At 47.8% G+C, this 12,196-nt stretch overlaps 2 protein-coding genes across 7 annotated transcripts in view; both read right to left on the reverse strand.

Moving 5' to 3' along the window:
* The window catches only part of LOC115083627 (zinc finger protein 585A-like), a 738,796-nt gene that overhangs the window by 381,286 nt on the left and 345,314 nt on the right, over positions 1–12,196 (reverse strand). The window lies entirely within an intron of this gene.
* The window catches only part of LOC115083634 (zinc finger protein 585A-like), a 121,754-nt gene that overhangs the window by 42,548 nt on the left and 67,010 nt on the right, over positions 1–12,196 (reverse strand).

Consider the following 12,196-nt stretch of genomic DNA (forward strand, 5'->3'; position numbering starts at 1 on the left):
GTGTGTGTGTGTGAGAGAGAGAGAAAGAAAAAAAAAGCATGGAAGTGAGAAATCTGGGTATGTGAGAAAGCATGGGAGTAAGAAGCCTGGTGTTGTGGGGGTGTATGTGAAAGAAAGCATGGGAGTGAGAAGCCTGATTATGTGAGAGAGAGCATGGGAGTGGGAAGCCTGTGTGTGTGCATGTATATGAGAGAGACTGGTTGGTAAGGTGACGGTGTGACTGGTGTGTATGTGAATGTGAGAGAGAGAGAATGTGATTCAGGGAATGAGAAGCCTGTGCATGTGGAGAGCGAGCATGGAAATGAGAGAGAGACTGTGTGTGTGTGTGTGTGTGTAACAGAGAAAGTGATTATGGGAATGAGAAGCCTGTGCATGTGAAGAGAGTGAGCATGGGAGTGAGAACCTGGGTGTGTGTGAGACACAGCATGGGAGGGAGAAGCCTGTGTATGTAAGACAGAACATGGAAGTGGGAAGCCTGTGTGTGTGTGTATGCATGAGAGAGATCAGGTGACGGGTGTGTGTGAGAGAGAGAGAGAGAGAAAGTGATTATGGGAATAAGAAGCCTGTGCATGTGAAGAGTGGGCATGGGAGTGAGAAACCTGTGTGTGTGTGAGACACAGCATGGGAGTGAGAAACCTGTATATCTGAAAGAGAACATGAGAGTGGGAAGCCTATGTGTGTGTGCACGTGGAGAGCGAGCATGGAAATGAGAGAGAGACTGTGTGTGTGTGTGTGTGTGTGTGTGTGTGTGTGTGTGTAACAGAGAAAGTGATTATGGGAATGAGAAGCCTGTGCAGGTGAAGAGTGGGCATGGGAGTGAGAAACCTGTGTGTGTGTGAGACACAGCATGGGAGTGAGAAACCTGTATATCTGAAAGAGAACATGAGAGTGGGAAGCCTATGTGTGTGTGTATATGCATGAGAGAGATCAGGTGACTGGTGTGTTTGTGTGTATGTGAGAGAGAGAAAGAAAGTGATTATGGGAATAAGAAGCCTGTGCATGTGAAGAGTGAGCATGGGAGTGAGAAAGCTGGGAGTGTGTGAGATACAGCATGGGAGTGAGAAGCCTGTATATCTGAAAGAGAACATGGGAGTGGGAAGCCTGTGTGTGTGTATGCATGAGAGAGATCAGGTGACTGGTGTGTGTGTATGTGGGAGAGAAAGAAAGTGATTATGGGAATGAGAAGCCTGTGCATGTGGAGAGAACAAGCATGGGAGTGAGAGACTGGTGAGTGTATGTGAGAAAGAGAAAGTGATTATGAGAGTGAGAAGCCCATATATGTAAGTGGAACACAGGAGTGGGAAGCCTGTGTGTGTGTGTATGGCATGAGAGAAACTGTTCAGGAAGGTGACTGGTGTGTTTGTCAAAGACTGGGAGATGATTGGTGTGTGAGAGACAGAAACTGGTCATGGGGGCATGACTGGTATGGTGTGTGTGTGTGTGTGAGAGACATGGGCCCTAAGGAAGAGGACCATGAGTATAGAGCTTAGCCACTACTGCTTCTGGTGTGTGCTACAGCCTGCATGGAAGAGGAGTAGGAGAGCTGCTGGAGGGGGTAAGTAAAGGTGGCTTTTTAAGTTTATTTTTCTTGATTGACTGCTATTTTAATTATTTAATATTATGTGATGTGTCTGCTTTTTTTGAAATATTTTATTGGTGTTTGGAGAATTTTTAATAGTTTTTATGAGTTTTTAATTGTTGGATGTTATTCTGTTCATAGTTGTGAAACATTTATTCTGCTTATTAGTATAGTTTTACAATTATTTCTGTGTGGGGATCTATAGCTGCTTGCTAGTTCTGTTTTCCTAATAAGAGGTGTATTGGTTTTTAGGGCCTGATTTAATATTTGTAGTGTTGCCTTTTCATAGATAGGGTTGCTCCTGTTTGAGTGTATTCCATAATACAGGTGTAACTGTGTGTGGATTAGTTTATGTGCATTACTACAGATCCTGGGAGTATGTTAGGTCGGTTCTGTGTCTGTTACAGAGATATTTTACTAGCATGTAAGTGTTTTATCAGTCTTATTTGTTGCGTTTTCTCAAGAGGACATGCATTGGTGGTAAACTGCTGTCTTTTCATAAGTAGGGCTATTGAGCCTGAAAGTAGAAGGAGTTTGAGTTGCTGTTACTGAGATGACACCAGAACCAGAATATCTTTTTTGTAGAGTGAGTTGAACGGGGAATGTCATAATTCTGCTTTACATCCATTATTGTGGATCAGGGGGGTTCCCGTGGATGCAAACTGTACATTTACATCTAGCCCTGTGACGATCATGGGTCAGTGTGTCACGCATGTGAGAACCATCTGTCAGGTGTGTCCCGACAGAAAAAAGGTTGAGAACCACTGTACTAGAGTATAAACGAGAGTGAATTGGCAGAGACGGTCCTGAAGGTGAGTTGGTATGTAGAGAGAGTGAGATAACCTCCGTCAATCTTGGATCAGTCTGCTAGGAAATTAAAGGAGAGAAGTTGAGACCAATAGACACTGCCGAGTACTGGTTCGTGTACTGGGTCGCACAAAGGGGAAGGCCCCTTTGTCGCGCTCCTTCGGCGCGTGACGCCGAGATAATGGCCCTAGTTTAAAGGGCTGCCGCTCAGAGGGTTCGGGGCTTCCGATTGGCCGTTGGTATGGTGTGGGCGCTGAATTTTGAGGTGGTGGCGACGTAAGTAAGGGGTCTCTTACCCCGATTAATTGCCAAAACAGTGCAGGTCTCCTGACCTGACCTGTGCTGCTATTTCTTCACTGCCTCGTGGCAGCAGAAAAGCAGAATATGGGCAGATTGAAAAAAAAACGTCAGCTACCATCTTGGACATGAAGGAAGGTACAGTCCTAACCTGTACGCTGTCCAGTGTAAGCACCAGAAAAGGGAAGCTACCAAAGAGGAAGAAATGTGGGGCCTGCCAAAAAGGTCAACACCAAGGTCAGGTCCTAAAGCATACAAAAGTGTCCACAATGGCAGCTGAATACGCTTAACGCCCTTAAAAAATCTAGACACGGGGGCGCTAGCGAGCAGCGCAGCAACATGGCCGTCTGATTGCCTTGCTCTTCCCCTTCCCAAGCTTTACACGGTAATTCACGCAGCGCATCTGCCCTAGAGTGCTCACTTTTGTGATATTCCAGTGTGGGAATTATTGAGGATGGCGACTCGCAAGAAAAATGTGGACTTAAAGCAGTTTGCTTTTAGTAAAATCGCCGGGGAACTGGCGAGTGGTGGTGAGGAACAGGCCGAGCCAGCAGCGGATTCGGCGCATATCTCCCTGGAGCTGGACTCGGACTCTCCATCTGAGGCACCTCCTAGTGCAGCGGCCCAGCCTGATACTGTGACTCGATCGGAGATGCGCAATTGGTTCATCGCGTTAAGAGCCGACCTTAAAGCCCACAAAGTAGAAATTTTAGACTCTATAACGCAAGTACGGGAAGATCTTAATACCCTGGGCCATCGGGTCGACGATTTAGACGTCCGAGTAGAGGGACAGGGCATAAAAGCTGACACACTTACTAAACAGCAGGCTCAACTATCCTCGGCAGTCGAGCTCCTCACTGAAAAAGTCGAGGATCTGGAAAATCGCTCGCGAAGAGCTAACCTCCGTATACGAGGCATACCAGAAACAGAGGCATTCAAAGACTGCGTGTCCACTGTCAAGGCTCTCTGCCAGCATATATTAACTTCGGCTGTGCGCCCCGTGGAGGGGGACAGTGGAGCTTTACCTGCTGTTGACCTGGAACGGGCGCACAGAGCCTTAGGACAGCGTAATGACAACCAACACAGGGACATTATTGTTCGATTTCATCATTATAGAGTCAAAGAAGAGATTCTTCGTGCGGCTAGAGATCAGCCTCAGCTGAAATGGCAAAACCTGGATATAAGTATTTACAATGATTTAGCTCCGTCCACTTTGCAAAAGCGCTTCCTGTTAAAGGAAGTCACTGTGGCACTAAGAAATGAGGAAATTCGATATCGCTGGGGTTTTCCCTTCGCTCTCATTTTTCAAAGGAAAGGAGTCACATATCGAATAAAGTCGTTGGCTGACGCAGTGAAGAGCTTTCAACAAGCAGGACTAGCGACGCCATTTTCAACACCTATAACGCATGCTTCAGCACAAGCACCCGATCAGACTCCAAGATGGCGCCGCCCTGGGACGGGCAAAGGTAGACTACGCAGACAGCGCTCTCAAGCGACCAATGCACCTGAGGGACTAGGTTGAGCGCACCTGTGACTTAGCTGGGTAACAGCGTTCTGTTTTCCTTCAGCCGGACATGGCTGCTGTGGCTTTCATGTTGAGTCAACAGTTCACAAAGCGTTACTTGTTTTATATACCGTTGTATCTATACTGTTATGTTCTGTTTCTGAAGGGGAAGGGGGGGGGGGGTGGGGATCGGGTCGATGCGCTGCAGAGTTGGCCACCCCAATATGGGAATTCGCGCAGTAATAGCGGTTTTCCTTGGTGAAAAAGGGGATTTTCGACAGCATTATTTTTTCACTTGTAGTATGCTAATGGTACCACGTACAGGCATTACCATGGTGCTTACTATCTGGCCACTTTTCTATATCTTCCTGGATCTTCTCACTTTCCAGTGCATCATGGAGGATAGTGGGTATTTGCTCAGACCACCCTTTGGTTATAAGTCCTTGTTGGTCTTATGGCTGTTATAGTTTCCTTAAATGTAAAAGGCCTGAACACCTATCGGAAACGCCATTTACTCAGGAAGGAACTTTTACATTTAAAGGCGGATATCGCCTTCATCCAGGAGACGCACCTGAAACGAAGGCATGCCCATTTATTGTGTTGTAAGGATTTTCCTTATGTATATTCGGCTTCTAGTAATTCTCGTCATAAATATACGGGGACGGGAATTTTACTTTCCTCTCAATTAATATTTGATTTTATCACCAAAGTTGAAGATCCGGGAGGAAGATATGTTCTTCTTAAAATAAAAATCAACTCCCAGATTTACACTTTCGTATCCCTGTATGCCCCGAACAAAGATCAATCCACTTTTTTCCAGTCCCTACAGGATGTATTGCTTTCTCATGCTGAAGGGGCCCTAATTCTGGGGGGGGATTTTAATCTATCCCTTAATGATGCCCTGGACAACTCTATACCACAACACCACCGTCAGAGGTCTCCCAGAGCTAAGCTTCAGGGTCTACGGGCTGATTGGCAATTGAGGGATGTATGGAGGGATATGTACCCACATTCTCGCTCTTATACTTTTTATTCCCACCCTCACAACAGCTATTCCCGCATTGATTATTTTCTAGTAGCCAAATGGGCGGGCAATCAGGTGCGTACCTCTGATATCGAACCAATCACTTGGTCGGATCATGCTCCTATCAGCCTTACAATTGATTTGGGGCAGAGGGACTCTGGGGCTCGCTTCTGGAAATTGAATGAGTCTCTATTATCAAATACTACTTTTGTTCAATCCATAGAGTCACAACTGCAGGAGTACTTTGCCACCAATGCGACATCAGATATATCTCAGGGGGTATTATGGGACTGCTCTAAAGCAGTAGTCAGAGGTACCTTTATAGCCAGGGCGGCAGAGTGCAAGCGGCAACATTTACAGGCAAGGGAGGCTCTTTTGGAGCAAATTGGTCTGCTTTCCAAGGAACACATGCGCACCCAATCCCAGCCATGTTATCAGAAACTATTGGGCCTTAAATCTAAATTACAGCAATTGGATAACACGCAGTTACTTCATGCATTGGATATTACGAGGCAAGCATACTATGAGGGAGGGGACAAGGCAGGCAAATTGCTGGCTCGCCAGTTGAAGGCGAAGGTAACTCAAAATCATATATCGAGAATTGCTGCTTCGGACGGCATCATCACTACAGACTCAGCTGGGATTCGGGAAGCCTTCTCACGTTTTTATGAAGGCTTATACCGTTCTGAGGCAGCCATATCTCTTGAAGCTATTGAGGGGTATTTAGCGGCAGTTAGTCTCCCTAGTCTATCCAAAGAATCTCAGCAATTTTTGGATATGCCCATTACGGAAATGGAGGTGGAAGTGGTTATTAAAGCCTTAAAGCCGGGTAAATCCCCTGGGCTGGATGGCCTAACGGGGGCTTATTATAAAAAATGTTCACAGGCCATAGTAGCACCTTTAACCAATTACTTTAATAGCCTCCGAGGGGATACTATCATTGACACGCAAGCTAATGTTGCCGGTATCACGGTTCTAGCAAAACCTGGCAGGGACCATTTGCAGTGTAGCTCTTACCGCCCCATATCCCTTAACGTAGATTTGAAAATCTTGGCCCGCATACTGGCACTCCGCCTTAATACAGTGCTTCCCCAACTGGTACATTCAGACCAGGTGGGGTTTGTCCCTCGGAGAATGGCGGCGGACAATATCAGGAAAGTGTACGACCTCATGTGGTGGGTGCGGGAATCAGGGGAGCCGACTGTCCTATTATCCATTGACGCTGAGAAAGCCTTCGATTTGGTCCACTGGCCCTTTTTATTTGCCACCCTACAAAAATTGAATTTTGGCTCCTATTTTCTAAACTGGATTCACAGGCTTTATGATCATCCCCATGCCAGGGTCAAAGTAAATAATGGATATGGGAATCCCTTTGCTATAGGTAGAGGAACCAGACAAGGATGTCCTCTATCTCCCTTGTTATTTGCCCTCTACTTGGAACCTCTTACCACTTGTATTCGTAGTGCTACAGATATAACAGGAGTTGTAGTGGGCGACACACATTATAAATTGTCCTTATTCGCGGACGATATCCTGATGACACTTACAAACCCGCATACCTCCCTAGCCGGAGTGATGAGGGAACTTTCTGATTTTGGAAGAGTGGCAGGCCTTCGAGTTAATCTAGATAAATCCGAATTGCTGAATATTAATCTTTCTCCCACGGATCTGGGATCCCTTAAGTCTAAGTTTCCCTTTCGATGGGCCAAATCTCATATTAAATACCTGGGCATCTTATTATCTGCAAACTTATCTGAACTGTTCTCTCTTAACTACACACCGTTGGTCAATAAGTTGACCATTGATTTAAGCCGATGGAATAAGGCTTCCTTTTCTTGGTTGGGGAGGATAGCCGTCATAAAGATGAACGTGTTGCCCAAATTTTTATATTTCTTTGCGGCCTTACCTGTGTTCATTCCGGCGGTGGCCCTCCGAAACTGGCAAAAGAAGGTCTTTGATTTTATTTGGCGGCGCAGGCCTCCCCGGGTTAGCAGATCGGTTCTGTTTCTACCCAGGATTCAAGGGGGCCTGGCGGTGCCTAATTTAACATGGTACTACTATGCAGCCCAATTACGAGCGGTATTTGATATTTCTCAGACTGGGGTTTTAAAACAATGGGTCCAGGTAGAACAGGAATCACTGGGGCCTATGGCGATTGCAGCTCTGTTTTGGCAACCCAAGAACACTTGGAGGGAACCTCATTGCATTCCTGCCTCGCTGGGGGTTACTTTACGGATTTGGGCCCTGACCAAATCAAAGTTAGTGGGCAATCATACCTATTTTTATCAAACCTCATTAAGACACAACTGTCAGCTCCTTACTGGGTTTCAATCGCCTCGCATGAGATTTTGGAGGGAGAAAGGAATCACGGAAGTAGGCCACCTGCTACAACAGGGTGTATTGATTCCCCGGGATACCTTTTTTGCTCTACATGATTTGGACCACCGTGATATTCTATTATACGAGCAAATCACTCATTTCATTCGAGGCCTCATTCGTGGCTCGCTTCTAAGACCGGGCAGGTCATTAATGGAAGCCTATATCCTACGGGGGGAGGGCCTGACTGGGATAATTTCTAAGCTCTACCTTCTCTTCTTCCCCCCGGAGCAGGCTCATTGTAAATACAGATTTCATTGGGAACAAGACCTTGGTAAGCAATTCAGTCTGAAGAGTTGGGAAGAAGCTCTCCTCCTTGCACATCATTGTGCTATTTCGGCCCGGTTGCAGGAGAACTGTTACAAAATGATTTTTCGATGGTATCTCACTCCTGACAGAATTCATAAAATGTATCCTAATAGTTCAGAGTTGTGCTGGCGTTGCGGAGTAGATGTGGGGACTTATATGCATATATGGTGGTCCTGCCCTCGAATTCAACCTTTTTGGGAAGCATTATTTACCTTGCTGGGCGACATTATTGGGGTGAGAGTGACCTTGTATGCCGAAGCAGCGTTATTGAATATATTTCCCCCCACGCTGGACAAATTCCAGAAAAAATTTAGCTCGCAGTTCTTTATTGCTGCCCGTACCTCCATAGCGTCTCGGTGGAAGATGTCCTCTGTACCTCAGGCATCGGAGGTCTCGGCGAAGCTGCATTCTTATTGTAATTTGGCCTCCCTTACAGCAGATAAATATCGCAGACATGCTACTTATCGGAAAATATGGCAGCCCTTTCTCACGTATGTATCCCAACTTTAACATTGGAACCAGATTTCTTTACTTAGTCCTAGGACGGTGGCTTCCGAATGGTTCCCGCCTTCCTTAACGGGGAGTCTTGTGATCCCCGTCCCTGGGTCTACCTGGTATGATTCGTCCAGTTCTTAACATCTCGGGGATTACAGGCACTCTCTACCGTATAATGTCCGACATGTTGCACGATATTGACTTATACGTGTTCTTCTGCTTATCTAACCACTGACTAACGGCGCTCCCTGTTTTGGTTGGTTACTGTAGCATACCCTGGTAATAGATGCTTACACCATGTCTGTACTATTGGATGTTTTAGCGATATTTTTTTGAAGGTACAAGTTATATTGTTGCTGTCGTATAGAGGGATGGTGGGAGGGGGGTGGGGGTTTGGGGGTTTAATTACAATATGACTTGAATGCTTCTTGTTTTCTTTTGTATTATACAGCATTGTTCTTGTTATTGTGTATTCAAGTACTAATAAAAACCTAAATTTAAAAAAAAAAAAAATCTAGACACTTCTGGATGCGATGAAAAAAGGTCTCCCTTGAACTCGACCCCTATACCAGGCCAAAGCGGCTACTTCTAACTTCAGCGTACTTAGCACCAGCCCGTTAGTCAAACCTTCCTGCTGAAATACCACAATCAAAGAAATCACCGCTGTGGTGGGAACAGAGAACCATTCCCAAAGAACCTCCAGAGAGGCACATACGCCAAGGATATAGAAAATCCTTTCCCCCATATCTTGCAACATAGCGCTCACTACAGACATGGAATGACGCCGCTTCAATCGTTTAGACCTCTCAGGGGTCACCCATAAGACATCAATCTGGAGTCTCATGGAGAATCAGCCTTTGTTGCAGAAAGTCCCTGCGCAGCAGTAGTTGCAACAGGCTGTGGTCGACCAGCTACTGAACATCTATATATCAAGGCCCCTTGGCCAGTCCGAGGCCGATAGAACAGCTAAGCCTGGGTGATGGCCTGTCTCCTGCAGCAATCTATCAATCAGGGGCCACGGAAAAGACACATTGCATCTGGTTCCGCGATCTACTTTGACCAAAAACATCAAGCTCGAATGCCTGAGAGTCCCATCTGTGATTGTAAAAGTGAGACATCTTCACCTTCTCGCGGCACGCCATCAGATCCAAAAAAGGGCCAACTGCATTGGGAAAGAATGAGCTGAAAGGCCTAGTTTGCCAGTCCCATGCACCCCAGGTCAATGACATTATGACTGTGACAATCCACCTGAACATTGTCAACTCCCACTAGGTGAGATGTCGACTATGCTCAGAGATGCTGTATCCCCCACGCCAGGAAGACATCTACTTACAGAGAACCTGCTGATTCAGTGTCCCCCCTTTATGAGGTAAATATAGACCACCGCAGCAGCGTTGTCTGACCTGACCCTCACAGGTTTCCTGTTCAACTGGACTGCAAACTTCAGCAACGCTAACCGAAACACTCAAGGCTTAAATCAATTGATGGACCAACCCATCTCCTCTGGGGACCTCTGCCCCTGCACCACCAATTCCTGGCAATGAGCTCCTCAACCTTGAAAACTTGCATCTGTGGTGACAACTATTCAATCAGAAATATCCAAATCCATTCCCACAGTGAGATGATCTCTCTGTATCCACCAGAGTAACTCCTCCTTCACCACTAATAGGTGCATCAGTGGTCGCATGTGAACTCTGGCCCACATAACTAACTTCAAGGTAGCAGCATGGAACCTAACGTCTGCAAGTAAGCCCACACAGACAACTGATCCGTCAGTCACAGAACTCATATCCGTGTCCAATGCTTTTCAATACGCTGCTCCGGAAGGAATACCTTGCCCTGAAATGTGATGAACCCGGCACCTAAGTAGTCTAGCATCGGAAGATTTAAACTGCTCTTGGCCAGATTGAAAACTCATCTGAGTTCTTAGCAACTGAACCATTCTGCGAGACCCGGCATGATTATCCGCTGCTGACTTGGCTCTAATTAATCAGCCATCCAGATAAGGATTAATTAGGATGCCCTCCTTGAAAAACACATGCACTATCACCATTCCCTTGGGAAAAAAAAGGGTTCTGGGTGATATAGCCAAGCTGAACAGTAAGGCCTGTAGGAGAAATTACTACTTACCTGATAATTTTGTTTTCCTTAATGCAGACAGCTGGACTCGGGAAGACCCACAACGCAATGGTGGTCTTTTGAACAGTCCTCCGACCGTTCCAAGCCCTATCGGACCTGCCGCTGGGTAACGGCAAGAAGCGGCAGGCCGGATGGAGGCCAAGGGCAAACAAAGACCGGAACATGGAGATTCAGTCGAAGACTGAGGTAGAGACGTGGGTACTTGGACGAGGACTCAGGCGAGGACACTTGGGTACTTGGACGAGGACTCAGGCGAGGACACTTGGGTACTTGGACGAGGACTCAGGCGAGGAGACGTGGGTACTTGGACGAGGACTCAGGCGAGGAGACGTGGGTACTTGGACGAGGACTCAGGCGAGGAGACGTGGGTACTTGGACGAGGACTCAGGCGGAGACGTGGGTACTTGGACGAAGACAAGGAGCAAGGCTCTGAAGACATGGAGTCAGGATCAAGAGCTGGGTTCAGACTGCGATGAAGCGTGCCCTACACAGCCCACTCGTGGGGCTGGTCGCGGACGACGCTGGAACTGACATAGACTCTTAGACGAGATAGTGGAATAACTGAGAAGAGCATGTTGCAGAAACCGTACAGACCTGCACCGAGGCGTGCCCTACACAGCCGCCAGTGGCTGGTTGCGGACCACGCTGGTACGATACAGGTTCTGGCAGAGTCTTTAGCATGGACAGAGCAGGCACAAGGAACTCCATAGACCAGGGACAAGGATTCAAGCGGAAGTCTCCCGGAGGCTTGTGCTGCGGTAGTGAGGAAGGCGATGTGCCACGAGGCGCCCTACTCAGCCCGCCCATGGGGCTGGTGGCGCAACACAACATGGCATGCCAGGAAAGGTGGCGACGAGGAACCAGGGGGTTCAGGACATCTGGAATGGATCAGGAAAGGTGGCGACGAGGAACCAGGGGATTCAGGACATCTGGAATGGATCACGGACATCAGGAACGGAGGACAGACATCTGGACTGGAACAAGGATTTCAGGAACTGGAAGAAGGACATCAAGACTAAACGTGGACTTTAAGAGCGGAAGATGGACATTGTGACTGGAACATGGACATCAGGACAAGACAAGGAGCTCCCACGAAGAACAAGGAACACAGGACACTGAAGAAGCGATGGAACAGCGAAGACTCCTGGAGCGAAGGACAGGAAGATCCCAGGAGCGTCTAACTCCTTGTGAAGGCAAAGCTGGACTGTCAAAGGGCCCCTTTTATAGGGCTGAAGAGGACTACGCCCGGGGAGGAGCTTGCAGGGGGCCACACCTGGCTGGTCCCATAAGAATGGAGGAGAGGTGCGTGCCCGCGCCTAGAAAGAAGCTGGAGAAGAGCAGGACTGTCTGTGGCAGCGTCCCCAGCCACGTGAAAGGCCCAGCGAGCAAGGCAGGCAGTGGAAGCAGCCCTGCAGTGAAGCTGGAGGAAAGGCAGGCTGCAGGAGCGGCTCCATGCTGCGAAGAGGAAGCAGGAGGAGCACGAAGGCTGCAGGCAAGGGCTGGGACGGCTTCCCTGCCTGGTAAGGACCCCGGACAGCAGCAAGGACAGCTTCCTACCATCCAAGGTCCGCGGGAGCGGCAATCCCAGTCGCGAGGTAGAGAACAAACGGTAGCGGCAGTCCCAGCCGCGTGGGAAGGCTCCCAGTGGCTCGGCCCTGCTGCTCAG

The sequence above is a fragment of the Rhinatrema bivittatum genome, chromosome 2, assembly GCF_901001135.1.
Source record: "Rhinatrema bivittatum chromosome 2, aRhiBiv1.1, whole genome shotgun sequence".
Taxonomy (NCBI): Eukaryota; Metazoa; Chordata; class Amphibia; order Gymnophiona; family Rhinatrematidae; genus Rhinatrema; species Rhinatrema bivittatum.